Genomic DNA, 24,793 nt, shown 5'->3' with positions numbered 1-24,793 from the left:
GATCAGTAGGCGGAGAGTAGGCCGTCTTATACTAGTTGTATGTAATTAATATCTCACTGATTTTCATTACAAGCTATCTTTTTCGTGATATAAATACCAGCAATTGCACCAAATGGCATATTTTTGCTCAATTTGGGCCTCTGAATAAAAAGTGTGATTTCCATATTCTCACAAATATCATACTATATTGGCCATAAAAGCCTGATGTATCAAATACACATACGCAGGATGTTCTACCATCATATAAAATCAGAGGGATATAATAAGCTGAGTTCTTTAATAATATGATCCCCTTTATCTTTATAAATCATAAATTACCAATATTCTCATAAAACAATCAGATCCTTCAGCAACCTGGTCAGTTTTATCTCAGATAAAAAGTCTAGTTTCTTTTTCAGAAATATAAAATGTCATGAGAGAATATCATCAATATTTCTCAAAGGATATGAATCATGTGGAGTGACCGTCTCAGCTCTGTCACCAGCTTTATCTCCGCTTTACTGCAGTAATATCATCTCATTCCACAGAAATCTCCTCAAATGTCAAATAAATGTCACATCAAGAACACGTGTCACCCGACTGATGTGCACGATCTGGATTTACATTCAGATGCCTCTAAATTCTTATCCTCAGAAAATTCTTATCCTTTATTGAGTTCAATCAATAAAGCAAAGAGAAATCCACAGGGATCTATGTAGGCTTATGATCTATGTGACAGATCTCAATGCATTTCTACACATCTATGCAGATACGAATGCTAATGTCCTGAAAAAGAACGATGAGCATATTTTCACATAATCATTCCATTTCTTTCTTCCTCTTTCTGTGTTTTACACTCACATATACACACACAAACAATGCTGGAACAGCGTGAAATAAGCAGAGCATGCTGGGATTTTTTGTTCACCGCATACACGCGAGAATGCTTGAGAAGACTTTCATTAAAGGCTTTAATACATCAAGGGTTTTTAGCTGAAGGATTTTTTTTTCTGAACAAACACATACACAGGTGACATCTACGAATGCCTGTGGCGCTAAAGCTAACATTTACACATTTTTACCATCTTATCACATGTTGTCTTTGCATTCATCAGCTCCCACAAACAAAGTCTCGGTAAACAGCCAAACACATCCATCCATTCATCCATCCTTCCTATCTTTCTTAGAAGCCAATTCAAACAAAAGCCAATGTCACCACAGAAACCTCAGGGTTCCTCTCTGTGCTCTGAGAAAACAGCCTCCGCTCTCCAAACATCTGCTGCTGTAGATACAGATGCAGATACTGAAAGAGTGAGTGATTCTTTACTGGGGTTGTTCGGTTTTACTTCTTTTTTTTAACAGATAAAATATTAAAAATCAAAAAGATTTTCTGGAAAAATTAAAAAATATACATCTTTTTTTTGCCACATAATATATATCGCTTATTTTAGATATTAAAAACAGTTTTAAAAATATATTTTCGGTCTAATATATTTATAATGTCCAAAATATATTTAATAAAGAATGATTTTCTTCGCCATGAACTAGCTACATTTAGCCTACAGTTTTTCTGAATTGCTAAAACACATTTCTTGAAACCATCACTCACTTTTTCAAAACCTTGAACACAAAACTACATTTTCAAAGCACATTCAGAGAACCTCCGACTCTTCTGGCAAAAACAAACAATTGCCTCAAAACCATTTAATCTGTGCTCAAAGTCAAACACTGCTTTCAGATCATACACACAGCGAGTCAATTTTATAAACACTACAGATCATTCATTAGAAACTACATCAAATAATGGAGAACACAGAATCCAAAGCATGCATTTGCAGGGAAAAAAGTATATCGTAAGAAAGTAAACAAATTTTGCAATTATGTAAAAAAAAGTATAGTAATGACAACTGACAGTAGTATGGTGAACAGTAGAGCGTTGGCGCTTGCAACGCCAAGGTCATGGATTCGATTCCCAGGGAAAGCAAGAGCTGATAAGAATGTAAAAGTAGTGTACCTTAAAATGCAATGTAAGTCGCTTTGGATAAAAGGTTACAGTAAAAAACTCTAACTGGAAAGGAAGTACACTCAGAAGAGTTGTGCAACTGTAAAATCAAGGTCAATGAGAGATTGATCATGTCTACATGTTGGTCCGGCTGAAGGACTTTGACCACATCACATTCAATGTCATCTCTGCAGGCACAGAGAAAACCCCTAAAGCCAGATCCAGCCTTGACAACATTCTCCACACCTGCTCTTTCTCATCCTCCTCTTCCTCCTTGTTCACCATCTCTTATACACATACTCTTCCTCGTCTCCCTCTTATATTGTTTCCATCCATTATTGGTATCAACATTCAGTGCAACATTTTGGCACTCTGAACTGACTGTATTATGCACAGTTGGTTTGGTCACATCATTTGAAATCAGTGTGAACAATTTTGAGTCGTTGTGAGTAAACGATGACAACTGTGTTTTAGTTGTGTTTAACTTTTGCCTGCCTGTGTTTAGCGTGCATCACAGTGCGAAATCTGTTTTAGTGAGTGAGGATGTGTTTAGAGTGTTTAGAGAGATTTGCAAACAGTGTCTTAACTACCTGTCCTGAACTTGTTTAACGTTTTACAGAAAGAGTGATTTATTCGACAAATTGGTTTAGGCTATTGCGAATTTGGTTCAGAGAATGGGGTTTAGTGTTTCAATTCAGAAAAAATGGAATAGCATTTGTGGAGTGTTTTGCCATATATTCACCATCACAGTGCTAAAGTGTTATGGGTGGTTGCCGGGGCTTTGCTATATGGTTGCTAAGGCGTTCAGAGCAATTGTTAGGCATAACTAGGTGGTTGTACTTGTCCAAGTCAAAATAGCACACCCTATAAATCCATCGAAATGACACGAGTCCCTCTTTTAATGTAAATAAACAAAGATAGGATCAGGCAAAAATAGTCCGCTTAGTCCTAGCACACAAGTCACATCACTTGAGGTGTCATTCATATCTGTAGCACAAACAGTGTGGGACTAGTTATGAACCAAAGTTGAATTCTTTGATCAAATCCCAAACCCTAGTGTGAGCAATAGTGCAACTGATGATTGTTAGTCATTGAAAAATACCATAATTGTTGCTAAACCCCTTACTGGAGAGGCTGACAAAGAGCATGAACAAATGATCACTGAGTTGAGTTTCATCTGTCTTCAATAAAACTGATGACAATATATTGCAAAACTCCATTAACAAAAACAGTCCTGGATATGCTGGGAATTGCATCACATCTGAAGAAACGCATAGGGGTTGCCTCGCATGCTAATATGGAGGACTATGGAGGCCAACTATGATTTGTAGACACTTCATACATCTCGAGAAACGGTTTGAATTTGTCATGTGGTTTACAGTCATAGATTTGAACAGGGGAGACAACAGTTCTAATCATGTATCTCATCAATATTCATGTTATTAACTGTCTTGAAGAACTGATTAGCGACACCCACAACATTTGTTAGTCTCCAATCAATGTCCAAACAAAATGAAATAAAATGAGCAATAAACCCTCTCAATGAATTGTAGAATCATAAATGTAAGCTAATATGATGCTTTGATAGAATTTCCTTTTCCTTTGTTGCTATGATTAGACAGTTATTTCTTAATTTATTACAGCATGGGACAATTCACACTGGCCTAATAAACAGTAAGCAAAGTCTAAGTCAACATGCACTATGAGAATATCATTGTGAGAGTGAATGAGCGAGAGAGCTTCTCTCAGCATGTCATGGTTCCAGTGAACAAAAGGCTCATTAGCATGGTCATGTTCTCTGGAGAAAGGCAGAAAGAGAGAGAGACAGAGAGAGAGGGAGGGAGGAACCTGTGGGAATACAGTCTTTTCTCAGAGGACACTGCCTTGATGCAACGTCCTGACATACCCCCCCCCCCCCCCCCAGCCCACCCCCCAAAACCCCACCCGCCACAGAACAGCGGATTTCAAACCCACAGCAACCGTTCTAAAAATAAACCTTTACACTAACAGACTTCTAATCATCATTAATTCATCTAACTGTATTCATGGTGTTCATTAAATCCTCAAAGATCTGGTAATAATTCGCCATGGTGCTTTTTGTCTTTTTTTTTTTTACTTAAATGGTAACTATTATGCCCCTTTTCACAAGATGTAAGTCTCTGGTGACCCCAGAATGTGTGTGTGAAGCTTAAGCTCAGCTTATTATAACTTGTCAAATTTGCCCTTATTTGGGTGTGAGCAAAAACACTTGTTTTTTTAGCCAATTTTTGTGTGTCCTTTTAAATGTGCATGAGCTGCTGCTCCCGCCCCCTTTCCAGAAGAGGCGGAGCCTTTACACATCTCATACTTCATATACTCCTGCAACAACAAAACTGGAGTCTCACGCACCCAAAATGTCAGAAATTGTCAGTAGCGATGTTCAGCCTTACATGTTCAAACCGGAGTCGGACACTGATGGAGAGATTTAGGAAGAAGTTACAACTTTTAGAATCAACTTGTTGTGGAGTTAAGTTGATTCAACTCATCAACTAGTCTAGCATGTACCGTCACGATAATCTAAAAATCTTCCAGAAACAATTTATGCAAATGCAGAGTTGAACTGACCCTCGTTTGTGTAGCAGTCCGGAGTAAATTAATTTGCGCAAATATATAACACTTTAACGTCTTTCTTCGACACATTTCCTTCATAAGTGAAATTCAACTACGGTGTCCTCAGTGGCTCAGATGCCGGGAGTCTATGGAGACTCTTATGTTCGTTGGTACATCCACTAACAGAACATTTGTAAAGTTTTTTTGACACAGACGCAGCTACTACAGTGAGGAAACAGAAACGGCGGATCTATGCTAATAGGGCAGATCGTCACCAGTCAGGGGCGGGGCTTACGTAAGAGTATAGGGGGAAATCTGGAACCTCTCGTTTGGAGAGACTGTTTATGATTTATGGGGATTATAAAAAAGGAGTGGGAGGATGTTTACCTTTATGGTTACACACTGTGGACACACATCTGTGTTCAAACACCTTATAGAAGTGAACTTTGCATAATAGGTCCCCTTTAAAAGGTTAGATCACCCAAAAATGAAAACTAGCATGTAGATCTTTGACGCAGTTCTAGTAGTAAAACTTTATTGTTATATAGCAGTTTATTGTAGTTATGTAGCACTCTAGGAAATGTTTTATTATGTGCACTAGCAGATCTTTATAGCGATCTAGCAGTTGTTTATGTAGGCTAGTGCATTAGCAGTTTTTTACGGTTGTTTCACACTAGCAACTCTTTAGTATAGTGACCTAGTGGTTCTTTATGTAGGCTAGTGCACTAGCAGTTTGTTAGTTATCTAAGCCTCTAGCACATTTTTAAAGATCTGCTAGTGCGCTACATAACAAAACAGATCTGCTAGTTCACTACATAACTATAAAGAACCGCTAGATCACTATATGAAGAGCTGGTAGTGTATAGTATAGTGATCTAGCGGTTCTTTGTAGTGCACTAGCAGATTTTAATATTTAAATGTAGCGCACTAGCGGTTAGTTATGTAGTGTGCGCTAGTAGATCTTTATAATTAAGCCTATGTAGCGAACTAGCAGTTCTTTATAGTAAAGTATTATTCTAGCAGTTCTTATGTGGTTCACTAGTGGATCTTTATTATATATAACTAAGCAGATCTTTATATTTATACAAAGTGCCTCAGATAAAGATAAACTCCCTAAGATGGTAAGAGCATTGTGAGGAACCAAGACTTATTTGGGAATCCCACTTCTTTTCTGGCTGGCACGTATTTTATACAAAGCATACAAACATATGTAAATGTTAGATAAAAGGAACAACCAAAATCTCCCATGATCAAATTTACAGTGAGACTAGCACAGAAAGAGTGTGAAGTATGTGTGTGTATCACATTAAAGGTGTAGAGTGCATGTTTTTTTGAATGAGCATACATTTTGCCTTTCATTGTGTAGAATCCAGAAAACAAGTTATTGTAAAAAAAAATATCCATCAGGTTTGATCATCTAAAGTGAAAAGAAAAGAAAATGTCAATCTGCACATAATGTAATCCAATTATTGAACTAAACATTTAAAGTCAAAATGAAGCAAATAACAAATGGAACTAAAATCTAAGAGACCTTGAATAAAAAAAAGAATCAAGAAAGAGCAAAGAAAATACTGATATCTTTGCTAGCTGGCTGTGATCTTTGCAGCTTAATTTAGTAATTACTGTGAATTTCAGGTATAAAGATTCACACATTCATACTTGCTTATTAATGTACAGCAGGTCAAATCTGTGTGCATTAGAGTGAGGCAGAGTGTGATATTATATGTGTGCTGTGTTTTATGCTAATTGTGCACAAGATTGATGTGCAGCGCAGGTAACAACCTCCCTTGGGTACTACCCTTAAAAATGTGTGTGTGTGTTTGAGAGAGAGAGAGACTGGTAGTGTATGTTGTCTCTGCACATATTCAAGTAAGAGTGTGGGAAAATAGTGTTAGTGTGTTATCATAAAACTGGTAAATGCTGACTTTGTGCTTCTCTTCCACCTAAGCGCCTCACCACACACAAACTCTGCAAAACAAACACAACTTTACATTAAATAACACAATATTGTTAACAACTTCACTCAGCTTCAGCCAAAAATTACCAAAAATTACAACGTTTTTGTTATACGTAATATGGTATTCATATGATGTACACTTGCAAAAATAAATTGACCTATACCATGGTACTAAAAGTCAAGTACCGGTACTATGGTATTCCAGTGTACTTTCAAGAAGTTGGTATACCAAGGTACTTGTCCAAAATCAATGCACCATTCCATGTAACAAAAACATGTTTTAAAAATATTTTTATAACGTTCACATTAAGTTAATAACTAAAATGTATAAAAAATGTTTTTGAGCTAATGTTTTGAAAATAATTTTAAAGACTAGATTACTTTGAATGAACATCTGGAATAATAGTTTGTAACTTTGAGAGACCATTCCCTGTTAGCTGCGATTGATGCAAAATACAACAACAACATAGTAAAAAAGTGATTGATGGTACTGGCATGGATAATTTAACATGTACCAAGTAAATCTAAATCTATGCAATGGTACCACCACAGTACTTTTTTTTATATAAGGGAGACAACCTAGCGTAAACGGCAGTAATCTTCTCTGTAAAATAAAGTGAACTTTACAGCCGCAGAATCATTAGTATTCACATAATGCAACACCTTCATTAATATATAATATTATTTTGTTTCCAGTCATGCAGTGAAATCTGGTTATAGCATTAATTGTTAATCCATTCAGCTCGTTAAAACGCAGTTTAATTAACGATATAATCAGTGGAGCAGGGCACCAAAGTCTGATATTATTAAGCTTCTTAATTCTGTCGTCTCATTAAGATAACGTGTTGTTTTTAATCTAATTACAAAAGAGACTGAAGCCATCATTAAAAACAGACACACACAAGAGAGCGAGAGAATCTGTGCGTTCTTAAGTCTGTTATTCGGCCTGTACTTCGGTTGTTGTGGCAGGGGAAGCTCTTAACAACAGTTTGTGTGTTCAGGCTGATAAGTTAATTGAGATATCAGTGTGTTTTATAGCTTAAAAAAATACAATGGTCACTTTGTTTTCAGCGCTGAACACAGAATGATGTCACCGGTACAGATTTGCTTACCACCTCGTCAACAATAAGAGGGAGTGATGTGATGCAACAAATATCCCTTTGACGGCACTTCTCGTTCCCATTTTTGCATTGACTGCATTCATCACATTCAACCATTCACCCTTGTTACACAAGTTAGTGTAAAAATACCCAAACAAACACTTTGACTTATGAGAAATATATATTTATCATTAATTACAAAACAACATGCGGTGTCAAACTAGCAAGCCTGTACAAAGTGACATGCTAATTTAGGCTAAATCTGCAAAAATGTTACCCACTGTGAAGATTATTGTTGAGTTTTTAATTAGATCCTTAGAAATAAAGCTGAAGATACATACACTAAAATAACACTGGACAGCACATTAATCAAGGATTTAAACCTTGCTGCAGAAAAAGCTGCTCATATGAAATAAAACAGTATTTAGTTTTACCTTCAGAGGACGGCGAACAGCATTTTCTCAAGTTTCAGCGATTCCTTTCACTTTACTGAAAAAAAAAAACCAATATATAGATTTAATTTCTTAAAGACCCCATGAAATGTTTTGATGAAACGCATAGCTACTTGGTATTCATAGTCAGTGGCAGGTGGTAGACACCTCTTAATTCAAGATATGGCTAATATTCGCCCATATTTTTGGTCTATTTTGCGTGCAGTGAAAGACTGCTAAAAGTTTGTTTTGGCAACTTTTACAGTAGGAGTACGGTAGCATATAGACCTCAAACCAAACAGACATGGACTGTTAACTTTTAATAAAACACAAAAACTCCAGGGGTTTTCAAACCCTATTTGGGCTCCATCTGTGGAAAGCGCCAACCACAGACACATGAGAGCGAAAGAGAGACAGCCAGAGAGAAAGACAGAGATAAGGGCCAATACGTGATATTGCTCATTCGTCCCATCATTAATTTCAGCACGATGACTGGATGACGTACAGAGCTGATGTTTATCTCAGGTAAGTAAGGCCAGCTGCTTCTTCTACATTTAGCCTCAAGCATTCTGTGACAGAGACACAATATCTGCCAAACGAGCTTTTAATTCAGTTCAGTTTGGAGGCAGAAGAAATGTCAGGAAAAGGGGAGAGAAAGGAAGAAAGATTCCTCTCTGTATGAGGGGAAATAATTTCATTTACCATATCCAGACACCCTGCAGGGACTGGAAGCTGTTAGGCTGTTTCGTGTTATGTGTGTGTGTGCGCTGTGTGTGTGTGTGTGTGTGTGTGTAGGTGGCGAGTTCTATATAGGACTGTTCCGAAGGCTCAACTCGAGGAGTTCTCACACTCTGTGCTAAATCTGTCTGTTAAATAACACTGAACACACAATCAGACCAAGAACCAGACCAGCGAGATCATTCCCCAACAGTGAAGACACAAGACTGACCCAGGATTGGCTCCTCTCGCACTGGGAAACACACAGACATTTTAACAGAGAGCAGAAGACAGCTCTGGAATCAGTAGTTTAGCACAAAACATAATTAGTGAGTGGCCTGATGGTGATTTGCAGAGGTTATGATTTATTGGAAGGGTGGAAGATGCCATGATGCTGTAGTTGTGTTTTGGGAAGGTTATAGAGGAGACAGGGGCTAGTTTTCACTAGTGTTGAAACTAAATGAAAACATTTTGTTAACTGAAATAAAAACTAACAGGACTGTGGAATAGACTAAATACATTTTTGTGGCTTCTGAACTAACTGAAATAAAAATGAAAAGTAATTTGTGGCCATTTATTTTATTTATGGTATATTATAGCTAAGATTTAATACCTTTACTTACATTAGTTACTACACCCTAAAACCTTGGGTTTGAACTAAAACTTACATTTATAGAGTGAAGTCTAAGTAAATTGAAAATACAAATTGAGAAATATAAATAAAAACTTGAAGATTATATGACAATGCGCTAACTTTGGCAGCCCTAAAATAGTGAAAACTAGCTAAAAACTAAATTAAATGGGAAAAAATAAACTAACAATTGTAGAGTGAAGACTACCTGAATTGAAAATAAAATAGTAAAGCCATAGTATTATTAAAAAAAAACATAGTATAACACTTTTGTGAAATATTAAATAATATGATAATAGAAAATAAATTTAGATTTTGAAACCAACATTGATAACCACACAACAACCGCTTTTGATTCAAAACCCTTGTGACAACCTCCTTGAGGTGAGAAACTAGCCGATCAGACCCAAACCAGTGTCTTAAAGCTCCTATAGTCCACAGGAAGTGATTGGACCCCATTTCCTGCCCTGGTCCTGAGATAACATTGTATCCAGCTGCAAGAGCACTTCCTGTCTCTCTCTCTATATATGTGTGTGTCCCTGAGCTCCGTCTTAAGTACAAACTAAAAATAATCCACAGATGCTTTGTTCATCAGCTGTCCTTCTTGAAGAGGTGATGTCAGACCAGCAATTAGTTCAGCACAATGGGATAAATATAGCTGGGGGTTGAAGGTAAAACCCGCTGTGGAGGGCTTCCCCTTCAGCCTGAGCATGAAAAATCCATAAGACAAATGAAGGAACAGGGGAAGGACGTTAGAAGGACTTTAGAGAGAGGTAAACGCTCTTCCTCTCTTCCACGTGACATCCTAGCCCTGCTGGTATCGTCTTTAAGTGGACGTGAAGGCCTCTTAATGAGCCGTGCCGAACGTTCACTATCGTTACCCTAGTTAAAGCATGTCACATAGATGCGTTAGAGACATTTTCAGCAAATCAGAGGACTGAATGAAAACGCTTATTTCATTCAACTGTGGGCTGATTGGTTGAGCGTATCAAATACAATAGGGTCAAATGTCTAAATGAGCTAGTGGAAAAAAAAAGCTATTTTGCACTTTTTAATTGAATAATTTTTTATTACAAATTATATTGTGCTAATTAAATACAAAAATAAATAACATGATTTTCATAATGTTTTATTATTATGTACACCCCCCTATTCCGGTCATAACAGCATCACTTGAGCTCACACATGAAACTGGACCTCGTGATTCATGTTATTCAGCATTCAGTTCACGTAAAAAAGAAAATCATTTACTCACTCTCATGTCATTCCAAACATGTATGACTTATGTTCTTCTGCAGAACATAGAAGATAGTTTCAAACAACATTCAACTTCCATTGAATGGACAAAAATTCCCCCCCAATACAGTAAAAATGTACATTTTAGAGTGGCCTTTTAGGCCCAATCCCAATTCTACCCCTTTCCCCTTCGTCTACCCCTAACCCTTCGCCTTCCCCTTCCCCTTGACCCTTGAAACAGAGTGGCAAGGCGTAGGGGTGAAAATATTCCCCTAAGAAATGGGACACCACTACTACACCGTTACACGTCATTATACGTCGTCGCCTACGTCACAGGAGATGCGCCGATGTTTATCACAAACTTCCAAGATGCACAGGACTTGTTTTCTGTGGTGTTGTATTAACATGTTGGAGGTACAGACCTATGTTTGTCCTATTTTGACCTATTTATTTATTTACTGTGTGAAACTGTGTGAAATACGACATTGTGTGGCGTTCATGTGCGTTCAACTCATAAATACGATCTTTACGAGATGACTTGAACGCACCAATAGCTTGTGTGCCTAAACGTTTCTTTGAAGGAACTGACCGTAAATATGAACACAAGATTGAATGTAACATAAAGCAAATCATTATTTGTCGTTAAAATACTTATTAAAGTCAACAATTCTTACATTTATGGTCTAATTTTTTGCTTGGGCAGCCATTTTGCTTCTGTAGCCGGTGTATGCAGTGACACTTCTCATACCCCTTAGTTTGAAGTGTGGTCCCGAAAAATCTTCGTTTGAAGGGCTATCTGGCCCTTCCCCTTAGCCCTCCCCCTCCAACCAAAAGAGAATCGAGACAGCCCTACCCCTCCACGTGCACGAGCAAAACAGAGGGGAAGGGGTAAGTGAAGGGGTAAGGGGTAGAATTGGGATTGGCCCTTATTGTGGCCAGCCTAAGGCACACCTGTGCAATAATCATGCATGCTGTCTAATTAGCATCTTGATATGCCACACCTGTGAGGTGGATGGATTATCTCGGCAAAGGAGAAGTGCTCACTAATGCCTGGTTCACACGGGACGATTTTAAAATTGTCGGCCGATTTTCCAAACCTGAGATACTCCCCACACGGCGAGAAAAAATCACGGGTCTAACAGTTTTGGTCGTACAGTGTGTGGTGCGCAACCACACGGCAAAATCAACACATCACACACGAACCGATTTGACTTCCGCATTCCCAGGTCAGACGGGAAATCTCGCAAAATCCCTCGAGATCAAACATGACTTCAGAGTAAACAATCATGGCGGACAAAGAGGATGCAGTGGCGATAGTTTGTAGTTTGTTTTTAACCGAAGAAAAAACTTTATCCTCCATCTCCGACGTCCACCGGACTTTCTGGTGCGCCATGCCGCCGGCTGTTTTGATTTTGTTTCCAGGTGCTCGCCGCCTCGCTTTCTGATTGGCTACACGCCACAGGCTGCGTGCTCGTTTGTCCCCGGGGGACACCACACACAAAGAGAAATTGGGCCAAAAAAATCCAACATGTTGGATATCCCCGATTTGAGATCGGAGCGGTCCCGACGTCTTTCCGAGCAGACGAGAGCAGTCTTAACACACCACACACGGCAGGAATATCTGATCAGATTATTTTACGATAATCGGAGCATCCTTAAGATTGTCGGAAGGAGTGAATCGGGGCTAAAATCGGCCTAATTATCCTGCCGTGTGAACCAGCCTTAACACAGATTTAGACAGATTATTTGGGTCAACTACCTCTTAAAACATGTATTTTCATATCTGTTCAATGCTTTGAAAATGTTCAGAATTCTAGAATGTTCCATTTATTGCAAGGTTTTTAAATGGGGGACAAAAAATCTCATATTTTCAATGTAGGCTCAGACTTTTGAATCTTACTCTATCTCTCGGAGCTGATCTCTAGAAAACATTTAGATGTGCGAGTATGTGAAAGGTTCGTATTTGGCTCATGCGTCTTGTCTGTCTATATTAGGCATCGTTTTCTTCCGCCCAAGGATCATTTATCCTCCGTCACAGCCATATAACCGCATATATGTGGAGATCTAGTCTATTATTTTTTATGGTACGAGGCACAATAATCACTCACAGTAATGTTTCTGTATGTACACACAGTCACGCACAAAATAGGCTGTGCTGCGCTGAATCGATCGTAGTCAGAAATGTGGTTGTACTATTCAGACGTGTCTTCAAATAGCTCAATGGGAAATAAGTGACAAGACAAATGAAGAAATTGCATATTGCTGTTTTTAAATAAAATTAGAAGAACACATGCCTTTGGTTCATGCCCGCCCATGGTATAATGGTTATTTTAGAGTATATATTTACATATTCTGACATTAATTACTGACTGCATGTAAAAAGGGTGACTATGAAGGTGAAAAGGAAACTTTAAGATGGATTCATATTTCTATTCAAGACACACACAGACAATTCTCTGAGGATATGACATTGAAAAGAAAGAGGGATGCAAGAAGGGAGGGAGAGAGACAGAAAAGCAGACAGAGGGGCAGAAGAAGAAAGACGTGCTGATTGACGGACTCACTGGGTGGTGTGGTATTGCTTTGACTTCCTGCATTGAGTTCTGACTTCATTTATTTAAATACAGCCTAAAGCAAAAGAAACACAAGGGAGCGTGTGTCTGTGTGTGTCTTTATCTAATACTCTTTTGTTTTTTGCCACATTGTGAGGTGGCAAAAGACTCGAGCTATTATTTATCCGAAACAATGCAACAGATGGTTTATTGAGGCTCTTGATGTGTCAGTCTGCTTCAGTACTACTTTAATTTCCCATCTGATTCCAGTGTTGGAGGTCAGAGATAATGTGCTTCGCGCTGAACCTGGAGATGTGTGCAGTCTGTGTTTATCATTAACATGGTGAGTCACTGCAATTAATCCAGCCTGCACTGCCTCTACATAAGCAGCTCGTTTTAAACGACAACAAAAGTGAAAATCCTTCGCTTAGATCGTTATTGCAAAGCAAATGTCATTTCAGCCAGAATCGACGTGTTTTCTGCCAGTTGCCATAGAAACATCCTTCTGCCAGACTGGAGCCTGGTCACTCGGAAAAGTCAGAATGAAATGACTGAAGGTGAATAATTAAAGTGAATGTGTGTGTTGACAGTCCAAATGAGCAAAAGGGGTCTATGAAAAATTGAGCTTATGAAAAATAAACAAATGTAACATTTACAGAAATAATATGGAGATGTTCCATACTCCCTTTATATCTCTCCTCCCTTATATCTATCTATCTATCTATCTATCTATCTATCTATCTATCTATCTATCTATCTATCTATCTAAAAGGCATTTTCAGCAATTACAGTCGTGATGAAACGGAAGTATCGAGTCTTCCGCACTGTGATGCACATCCAAGTGAAATGTTGGGTTATGATATATTGATTAAAAATTACACGGTCAGTTTTTTTTATACATGAATGCATAGATGAATCGTTCACATTAAGATCAATAACATGCATTTAGAAAATAGATACGGTGAATTTTAATTTCATGCCAGCTTTAAAGTATATCTTAGACATTTTACTTTTGTAGTTAAAAAATCCATTTCAATTTTAATTTAATTCTACTTCCTTTCAATTTGCCTTTGGCTAAGCCACGCCCTAGAATGTATATTGACCAATCACAGCACAGCCAAGAACGAGCTCCCACAGAGGTCCGACACTTTTTCACAGCGCTCCATTGACTTTAACACAGACGTCTCATATTTTTGGTCTCGGCAGGCTATTACCGTCGTAGTTTTATCAGAAATATGGTTAAACATTGTGCCTGGGGCATTTGTAACACAGATACGCGAGTCCCAGAGAGGTTGGAGGGGGGTGTCCGTTTTTTTCCCTTCCCAAAACCGAAGTCAAATCCTGACAAGTGTCGTCTTTGGATTAAACTGGACGTCCTCAGTCAGCGAAACCCCTCAAGGATCAACAAGCTCACTTTTGTGCTCTAAGATAAATGTTGCTTTTAACCTTACTGTGAAGTTATACTAGTTAGACAGTTTTGTGCTGTTTTAGGTTATGATTTCGGTTCTCTACCCTAATTGTTGATACGCTAGCACACGCTGCTAATAAATACAACTTTATACTCGCGCAGTCCGTTTGCTTTGTAATGGAATGGTAAATGGACTGCATTTATATAGCGCTTTCACAGACCCAATGGCCACCAAAGCGCTTTACAATATTGCCTCACATTCACCCATTCACTCACTCATTCATACACCGACGGCGGTGTCAGCCATGCAAGGCGATCCAGCTCGTCGGGAGCAGCTGGGGTTAGGTGTCTTGCTCATGGACACTTGGTCAGGTGGAACCGGGGATTGAACCACCAACCTTCCGATTTGTAGACAATCTACATGAACCACTGAGCCACTGTCGCCCCAATAATAAAGATTATAGAAGTGAATAGAGACCTACCCAGCTTTGCATGAACAGTGTTGCTCCTTGATATTGTTAGTCCCAGCCTCCGTCTCGATTAGGATATGCAGTGGTTCATTTTTTGACTGTGACCGTTATGCTTTTGCCTCTATTTGGATGCTTTGTTGTTGCTTGCGTTTCTCCTGTATGTCTTGAATATAGCCTTTGAACGCATACTGCAGCCCCTTTTGCCTACTTCTATCGGACACTTTATTTGCTGCTTTATAAAAGTTTGATAAAATTTCAGCAGGAAGAGCTGTCACAGCATAAGCCATGTTGATACAAAACCAGAGCCCATATGAAGTTGACGGACGTAGCAACAGTAACTAAGGGGGGCGGGGCTTAGCCAAAGGTGAATTCAGTGAATTCTGCATCTTGTTTGCTACCTCAGTTAAAATTCAGCAATTAAACTGGAATTAAAAAGGCATTCTTAAATCGATTCCGATTGGTGCACAAATACTGCAAAATAGTTAATTGTAAATAAAAAATAAATTGTGTGTGTGTGTGTGTGTCCATTAGCTTAGCAACATGTAAACTACCCATGCAGTGCATTTCAAATTGGTTACTTATGAGTCATGACCCATCCAACATTGCATGGTGGGGCCAATGTAGGCCCAATAGAGACTTGAGGTATGGGCCCTACATGGGTTTGTCTTTGGGTTTCCTGGGCTAATTCACATAGGGCCATCATGTAACCCATGGACAAACACATGTAGGGCTCATACCTCAAGTCTCTATTGTGCCTACATTGGCCCCCATGCAATGTTGGTTCCCCAATGTGTAAGATGTTACCTTAATAGGCAGCACATAATATTTTGGAACAGAGATGTTTCGTGTGTTTGTAAAACTCATAAAAGAGAGATTTACACAAAAATCACAAAAAGCTGCAGTTAAAATTACCCCTGTAAATATTTATGAGCCTCAAACTAAAAAAAAAAAACCTGAAACCGACTAGAAATCCAAAAATGCATAAGCACAATGCTTTAAAAAAAAAAATAGACCTCTGACTCCCATAATAGTCTATAAACCTCCAAACACGTCCATGTTCCTGTCGTTTCCAAACAGAAGACATAAGAGCTCTCCTTTAGTGCTGAACAAGGTTCAGCTGTTAAATTATCCACTTGTGAGATGGTGGCATGTTTGTGGAACTACGAACTCTCTCGCACTCTTTCTATCATACAATGACCTCCGAGCTCACAGTGGTGGGAAATAAAATGTTTACAGCAAGTGGAGAGCATCATCGAACAGCTGACAAACAGCACTACGCACACACACGCCACTTTTCAGACAGTTCATCGGCTCTAGGCAGTGATAAACACAGTTGAGAGTCGCTCTGTCGAGTGTTTGAAAATAATGAGGATGAGGGAAAGAAAGCCAGGACTCAGTGTGTTGCAATATCCTGGCATGTCCGTTACATTAACATTTTACCTCTTTCCTGTGGGTCACAAGTTTACAGACAATAGACAGGCATTTAAATCACTGGATCACGTGATATACACTTGATCATGACCAAACCACAAGAGAATTGCTCTTAAAGACAGATCTGATTGCAGCAGCCGGTCCATGTGAGAATGAGAAACACAGTTAGTTACTAACCTGCTGAAAAGGGACTTTCCATGCTGGTCCAGGCTGGCCTACGCTGGTTTGGCGCTGGTATGTTAGCAAAACTTGGCTGGTAAAGCTGTTCCGTCAGCATCCTATTTGGTAAACCTGTCTGATCAAAATATTTAGCTGGTTAAACCTATTAAACAGAAAACCAGCATCCAATCCACAACATATGTGTATTTCATACACTTCACACATTCCTTAACAAAGGATGCCATGTTCTCCTGGAGCAACATGAGGTTACGTTTCTTGATCTAAGGAGCAATGGAAATCTCCATTAATCACTCTTTGAATCACGTCTGGTTACTATTAGCCCAGGCCTATAGCCACTAAGTTCAAACCAAATCAGCGGTTTTATTTTTCACCTCTGTAACTGTTTTTTGTTTTGATTTAATAAAGAGACTGACGGCAAATGGGCCAACTCTTCGTTTACTCTGACATAAACACAAACAAGTGGCCGCTGAGTGAATTGCCCTTAATGTTATCTCTCCCATGAGATTACAACGCAAAAGGGGCAGAGGAGCATGAATCATAAATTGAGTAAAGAAAAATCACATTAAACAAGAAAATTGTATAAAACATAGGCTACCTGACATAAAGCACAAACAAGAGGCCTCTGAGTGAATTGCCCTTAATGTTATCTATAAAATAAATCACCATGTGCTCTTATTTCTACAAAAGACAAGAATGGAACTTAAAACCTTAAAAAAAGGGTAAAATGCCAAAAAATTATCACACAGGTAAGTAAACCGATGATGATGTAAGTAACATGAGCAATTCAAATGAAAAATAATAAACTATATACATACTACAGAGAACACCTGCTCTTACCACTGAGCTACAGGAAAGCTTTTACAACTTGAACCTCAGATTTTTACAATCAGAAGTCTATCAAAGCTGCCAATTTAAGTTTTTTTCTGCTGGCACATACATGTGATTTCATATTTCTCAAATGAAGCAAACAGAACAGCTATATTAGAAATAAAATCATGTTTTTGTGTGATAGGTGCAGTTGATCTGTAGAGAGATGATCCGTATGGTTTCACACACATACGCAAGGGAAAAAACAGAACAGCTAAATCATTTAATTGTCAGAATAACAAAAATATATTTTCTAATACAAAATACTATTTTGTGTCTAGTAAGAAATATTGATAGCAAATTCTCTCAACTCCTTTGACATTGGCAAATTGGTAAATTGGACCTTGACTGCAAAACAGTAGAACAAGAAAATATATATGATCTCTGGAAACATGTCTCCCCCCGTGATATTAACACATTTCCATTACAAACACTTTCTTATTCCATTATTTAAAGAAATATTTCACCATAAAACTATTGTTTACTCACTCTCATGTCTTTCCAAATCATGTATGGCTTTCTTTCTTTCAAAAAATACAAAAAAAGAGAAACTTTAAAGACTCTTTTCCATGCTCTTATTTTCCATTCAATGAATGGCATATTATAAAAAAAAGCATACGACAGTTTTGTGTGAGGAACAGAATGACATTTAAGTCGGTTTTATGGCAAAATGTTTACATATACCCTAGTTCTTCTTGCCGAGTTTATGAAAGAAGTAGCCTTCCTATGAACAAACCATTGCTTTGAGTTAGATCTATTCAGTGGATCACTGATCTGCTTCACAAAACTGGTCTGAATGAATCATTCATACAAAGATGTATCCCCCAGATGAAATAGAAGAGTCTAATGACAAAGAAAATCCAGTATAGAGGATGGTAAGTCCCAAAACAGACATAACAAAATGATTTCACATCACTATTCAGGACTGTAACCCTGACTTATTCAGGGGTGAGTGGCCTTTTGCTGACTTCTTGTGTTAGAGCTGATGCTAGCATGGATGCTAATCAACCTGACAGGTTTCATAACTAGTCTGTGTGATTATTTGTCAAAAACATATCCATCATTTGAGTGTGTGAGACAGAGAGATGTGGACATCTAATAAGACACTGTGTCAAAGTTAGCTTGAATATTAGCATTCAGTGTGCAACAATATGTTTGTGTCTGTGTGCCACAGGAGCTCAGTCTTAAAGCTTTTTTCCCTAGGGCAGGACTCTTACAACATGGATAATAATAGAATTATTCACAAAGATGTCATTTAAAATGCTTTATGGCCTCACAGCCAAACAGAATAATTTTCCTGCAAGCTTAAAGACATTTTAGTTTAAGCATTCTAGCGTTGTACTACCAAATGTGCCAAATCAAGTCCTGAATATTTGATAGACAGAAATAAGAAACAGCCCTCGAGATATACTAGATTAAATCTGCTGCATTCTTCATGCGGTGCACATTTGCATGCGTTTTCAAAACTCAAGTGCCTCTCTTGGGCAAAATCTGCTGTTTGTGAGAGTATTCGATGTTCTCTGTAACTGCCTGAGAATCGTTAACCTGTCAGTCTTTGCCCTTGGCCCTCTGTCTCTCTCTTGTGTCCTGCTTATTCCAACATGAAAGGAAAGATAACTATAATATATAATATATAAGTCTAATGGTACATGTGGGCAACACTTTGGTCTCAGTTTTTTTCAGTTCCTTATATAGCCAACACTCTAGCCTACTGTTCAAAAGTTTGGGGTCTGACGGTCTGAAATATGTTTTTTTTTTTTAAAGAAGTCTCTAATGCTGCATTTATTTGATCAAAAGCACAGTTTTTATAAACGGCAATATTGTGAAACATTATTACAATTGAAAACAATGGGCTTTTGTGTTAATATATTTTAAAATGTAATTTATTCCTGTGATGTCAAAGCTGAATTTTCAGCATGTTTACTCCAGTCTTCAGTGTCACATGAGCATTCAGAAATCATTATAATATGATATTTATAATATAGCATATAAGACGTTTTATTATTATTAAAAACGAGGCTGTGAAACATTATGGAGCGCTAAACACTAATGTAGCCTATGTGTCATTCGAAGTAAAGTTATGGTGTTCCAGAGAAATACCTTATAGAAAAAGGCATCCAGCTATCCCTAAAGCTGAATATAAACAGGTTGTGCTTCGGCTGACTGCGTGACTGTGCGGAGGACCCTTCACGAATCAAGATGCTTTTGCTTTACAAAATCTAAACCTTTTCAGGTTTTACAAGGAACTCTTTTTGAGAGCACCAGCAATTTATCTGTTCAATAATAGTTAGGCTACTCACCTTTTGAGTAAAAACGCCATCGCCGGGTCACATTTCAAACCCCTGTTCTGCCAAGCCGACGTTGATTCTCGTATTATTACGAGCTGTGTTGCGCTCTTTTTGCCAGCAGACTGTTCCACGTTTTCTTAACGGGTAATTCCCAGATTTGTCGCTCATATGTCAATCTTTCTCGCTGGTTGTGACAACTAACCTATGCCATTCCCACCATAGATATTATATGATGTCTATGATTCCCACAGCATGCGCGATTTCTCTATATTTACTGCGATATGACGACGAGACGCATCACTGGCGAGTGTTGTTTATGCGTAATTTCCCGCGAAAACCATCCCGTCAGGTCAACACTTATAAATAGGCGTAGATTCACATATACCGTAGCTGCCTAGCCAGTGAATCAGGGTAAGACAAAACAAAAAACAAACAAAAAAACATGTTTTGGAAGAAGAACTGATCATGTATTGTTGAATTTTTTAAAATGTATTAATTTTGAGCCAAAACGTTATAATGTCCAACCTTTTAATTTAATTAAAAAAATGAACACAAATTATTATTGTTTTTTAATCTAATGACCTCAAAGTTTTGAACAATAGTGTGTAATGTTCAAGTTGTAGCCTACACCCTGGTTCTGGTAGCCAAAAGGGAAAAAACGGAAGATTTTATCCTACATAAAGACAAATAACCTACAACCAGAGACGTTTTACACTGCAAACCATTCTTAATGAGTTTTTTTTTTTACTTGTTTACTTAGCATAAATATCTAAAAATCATCAAAACAAGATGTTATTTACTTAAAAAGGAACACTGCATAAGGTATATTATATCTTGCATATTTTGTCTTACTGTACTGGCACATTTTTTTATTTGTTTTTAATTTATTTATTCTTACAACATGTAAAAGTCTGCCAGTGCAGTAAGACAAAAAACTAATTTTTAATATCATATTATTATGTCGTGTTGCTTCTCGAGTAAGTTGATATTTTTTTTCCAAGCATTTTTAGATATTTCAAGTGAAAAATTATACAAGAATAAGAAAGGATACTTTGCAGTCCAAAAGAACAATATCATCAAATAAGTATACTTCAAGATCATTTTATTAAGTGTACTTAAGTAAAGTTCAAGTACATGTTTAAGTTTACTTTATGTAGTAAGCATACTAATATCAATGCACTAATGTTGTGAGAAAAAGTCATCTCTTTCTTGAAAATGAAGAAACATTTTTATTATCTGTTATTTCACAATAACCAAATGACTTAGTGCTCCGGTAAGATTCAGTCCTCCTGTTTCCCACCATTCAGTTTCACTTCTCTCGGATTGTGGAAACCTGCCAATTGATGGTCAACCCTTTCTCAGAGGCAAAATGTAACATTTTCCAAGGACAATCAACTCTTTCCCAAAGGCAAGAATCTTCCAAATGACACATCTTAACAGGGTCTTACTCTTTTACAGTTTTGTTTACTGGAAAATCCCTAACTAAGCAAAAACATGCTCAGTGGTCACACGAACATCTCAGACACACTTGACCTTTGTAATCACAGTCACGTATAGGCAATGATGCCTCAAAACACAGCTTTTATAGTATTCAAGCTCTTTATTTTCTATAAGATTAATACAATATTTCTATACTACTTGGGACTAAATTGGCCCACTTTTAGTGTATTAAAGTATACTTTTAAGTATACCCCATAACCCCCAGAATATTTTGTTGTATGAATATCTGAACATGAAAGAACTGAACCTTTGCTTTTAAACAAAAAGAAAAGAAATAAGAAATCATTTTTATATAGATTCATGGATTTTTTTTAATCAACACTTGAATGTTGGTATGTTTCATAAAAATAAGCAGCATTTTTAACCAAAAAGCTTGCGTTTTTGTCAAAGACTACGTCCGGATCGGATTCAGAATGATTATAATTAAAAACAGAGTAGATTGAGTCCATCCCCCAAAACTTGCACCTGGACCGATGTTTGATGATTGTGCAGAGCAATGCTTTTATCGCTTGTTGCTGTATCGGTTTTCTTTATAAATCAATACTTTCAAACAATGCAAGTTTATAAGACAGTATGTAAAACTGTGAAAAAAGTATTGGTTTCACTTTATTTTGATGGTCCCTTTAACACAGTCTGTTGACTATAAGTAATTGCACCTATACTAACTCTCATTATAGTGTTTGTAGAGTATAGGCTGGTAGGGTTAGGGTTAAAATAAGTTGACATGTAGTTGCAAAGTTACTTATAGTCAGTGGAATGTCTGTTGGGGGACCATCACAATAAAGAGTTAGCAGATATTAAGCAGACAGTCTACTAATACTCCAATGGGAGTCAGTTGACATGCAGTTGCAAAGTCACTTACAGTCAACAGAATGTTCAAAAGGGACCATCAAAGGGACCATCTAGGCTACAAGCCAAGTACAGTATACTTAAAGTATGAGTACAAGTATAGGCCAAGTCAGTATAAGTCAAGTATACTTGAGTGTGATTTTAAGTATATTTCTGAGAAGTACATCAAAAGTATACTTATTTGTTTTTGTTTAAAAGAAGTATACTAATACCACACTTGAATAAACTTCTCTTTTGCAAGGGCTGCTAAGTCCACACCAGTGCGGGTTCAAAGGGCACAGTGTGGCTGTAAAGAAGCGCTTGTAAACACCTATGTTAAGCTCACAATGATAAATGGGACACCCTACAATGCCATGGACTTCTTGGCCACGCTTGAGCAGAAATTACGAGACCGCTAGTCCACATCAAGTGTGAGATTAGGGATGGGGCCATCATGTTGAACGTCATTTAACCAAGACTGGTACAATCCTGGTATAAAACATGTCTACTAAATGCACTGCATGTGCTCTTTAAATGCAGAAACACTGATTTACTAAACAGAAGGATGAGACAGCAGCCGGTAGTGTGTGAGTGTGTGAGTTATGGCTCTTGTCTTGTGTCTCAGCCCGAGGTCACGATCAAAGCCGCTTTCATTTCCCCTCTCAGGCAGAGAGCAGCAGTCCCATTGCTAACATGATGTAATTCCAGTTAAGACTGACATATTTGAATGCGACCTTTGAGTTTAAGCACAAGGACTGACCTTTTGATCCATATGCAAAGAACAGTGAGGCCTCCGACATATTTCAGAGTTTAAAGAGGTAATACATCATGTTAGAGAATCTCCTTAAGACAGCCGCACATACCACAAAAACAGAGGGTTGTCAAACTCTGCGAGCAAACCTGTTCCAAGACAACAGAAAAACAGTGTGTGAGATTTAAAAAAAACGTGAGAAGGAAAGAGAAAGAAAGGTTTAAGCATATGTATATCTCTGGAGATTGTAACAGGTGCTTTAACAGGTGTTAACTTCACAGTGGAAAAGTGGCAGATGATTCCTCCTGACTGATGTGTCCGTATGTGGGCAGGATGGTCACTTAAGCTCAGGGATTCCCATTTTTCTGAGGCAGATGTTCAGATTGTTTTAGTTCTTCGTGGGCTGAATAGTTGATGCATAATGTTGTGTTTTAAGTTTCAAGCAACAAGGAATGGCTACCCACACTGAATGTGAAACTACTGCGCAATGTATTACAGACGATTCAAATGTTTATGCGGAGCGCAATGTGTCCTGTCGCTCTTCGTGGTCGAGATTGGTTAGGACAAAAATTCTGTTTACAAAGGTCGTCATGTTATTGCAACAATGGACATGTTCATTAATCTTTTATTTTTTTCTGTTTCAATCAAGATTTTAGGTTTAAATATTTATAAACCTAAAATCTTGATTAATGTTTTGAAAGTTAAGTTTTACATGAATATCATTTTTTTTTCAATTTTAATTAATATAAAATACTGTTTTTATGTTTTTGAAAGAAGTCTCATATGCTCATCAAAACTTTATTTTATTTAACATTTTTTATTTTAGTATTATAAAATGTAATTTATTCCTGTGATGTCAAAGATGAATTTTCAGCATCATTACTCAGTGTCTTCAGTGTCACATGATCCTTCAGAAAATATGCTGATTTTGTGCTCAAGAAACATTTCTTGTTATTATCAATGTTGAAAAAAGTTATATTTTTGTGGAAACGGTGATACTTTTTTTCATGATACTTTGATGAATAGAAAGTCAAAGAGAATATTATTTATTTTAAAAAGTACTCTTTTGTAACATTATACATGTCTTTACTCCTTGCTGAATAAAAGTATACATTTTTATAATCAAAAAATCTTACTGACCCGAAACTTTTGGATGGTAGTGTGATGGTGCTTTTTCCCATTACTTTTTAAACACCTTTTAACCTTCACTACTTAATTTAAATAGTCATGCGGTGTGAAAGAAAATAGCTTTTAAAAGTCTTTCAATTAATATGGCCCTAAAAGCTGCATGAGTAATAATTATAAAAGTGGGAAAAATGCGGTTGAAAATAGTTTTGAATGGAACAAAACATGTCACACAGCAGGACACGTCAACTTCCCACCTGTACAGCTATAATTGCAGGTTACTAAGAGACAGATATGAGACACATATTCAAAAGTTTCACTGACTGAAACAGTGAAGCAGACTTCTGTGAACACACACAACAAAAGACCCAGAGTTTGTGTCTTGTCAGTGTATGAAGAATATCTGTGTCACGATCTGGCCAGCTGGCAGGTTTCTCCTCCAGACTGTGAGTGACACACAAAGCTGTCATGTGTAACTGGTGACACAGTTGTCCATGCGTGAGCGGTGTCTGTGTAAAACATAGCAGTCGGCACTCAGCACACAAACAGACCTATTATCAGTGTCCTGTGCTTTTAGCATAGCAGAAGAAAAAAATCCATCCTCATTTACTGATCATACATTTACCCCGGGGTGGAATATTCTCTCTCCTCCGATCCTGGACTCGCTTTCCATCACTCTCTGTACAGCAAAACTGATCCCTGATCAGACGAAAACAGCACTTTAACCCGACAGAAACTGTGTCATGATCCT

The 24,793-nt window shown here is 37.6% G+C and overlaps 1 protein-coding gene across 2 annotated transcripts in view; it reads right to left on the bottom strand.

The window, feature by feature from the left end:
* The window catches only part of nrp1b (neuropilin 1b), a 44,839-nt gene extending 34,066 nt beyond the window's left edge, over positions 1–10,773 (bottom strand). The window contains exons 1-2 of one of the 2 annotated variants that reach the window (XM_079611630.1): positions 10,662–10,773; positions 8,062–8,116 (exon numbers count right to left, since the gene is read on the bottom strand). The gene's annotated coding sequence lies outside the window, so the exon portion shown is untranslated. The remainder of the gene's footprint in view (positions 1–8,061; positions 8,117–10,661) is intronic. The other variant, XM_079611629.1, reaches the window with a different exon arrangement.
* Positions 10,774–24,793: the final 14,020 nt, after the last annotated feature.

This window comes from Phoxinus phoxinus (assembly GCF_949152265.1).
Source record: "Phoxinus phoxinus genome assembly, chromosome: 5".
NCBI classification, from domain to species: domain Eukaryota; kingdom Metazoa; phylum Chordata; class Actinopteri; order Cypriniformes; family Leuciscidae; genus Phoxinus; species Phoxinus phoxinus.
This window is presented reverse-complemented; position numbering and strand designations above follow the sequence as displayed.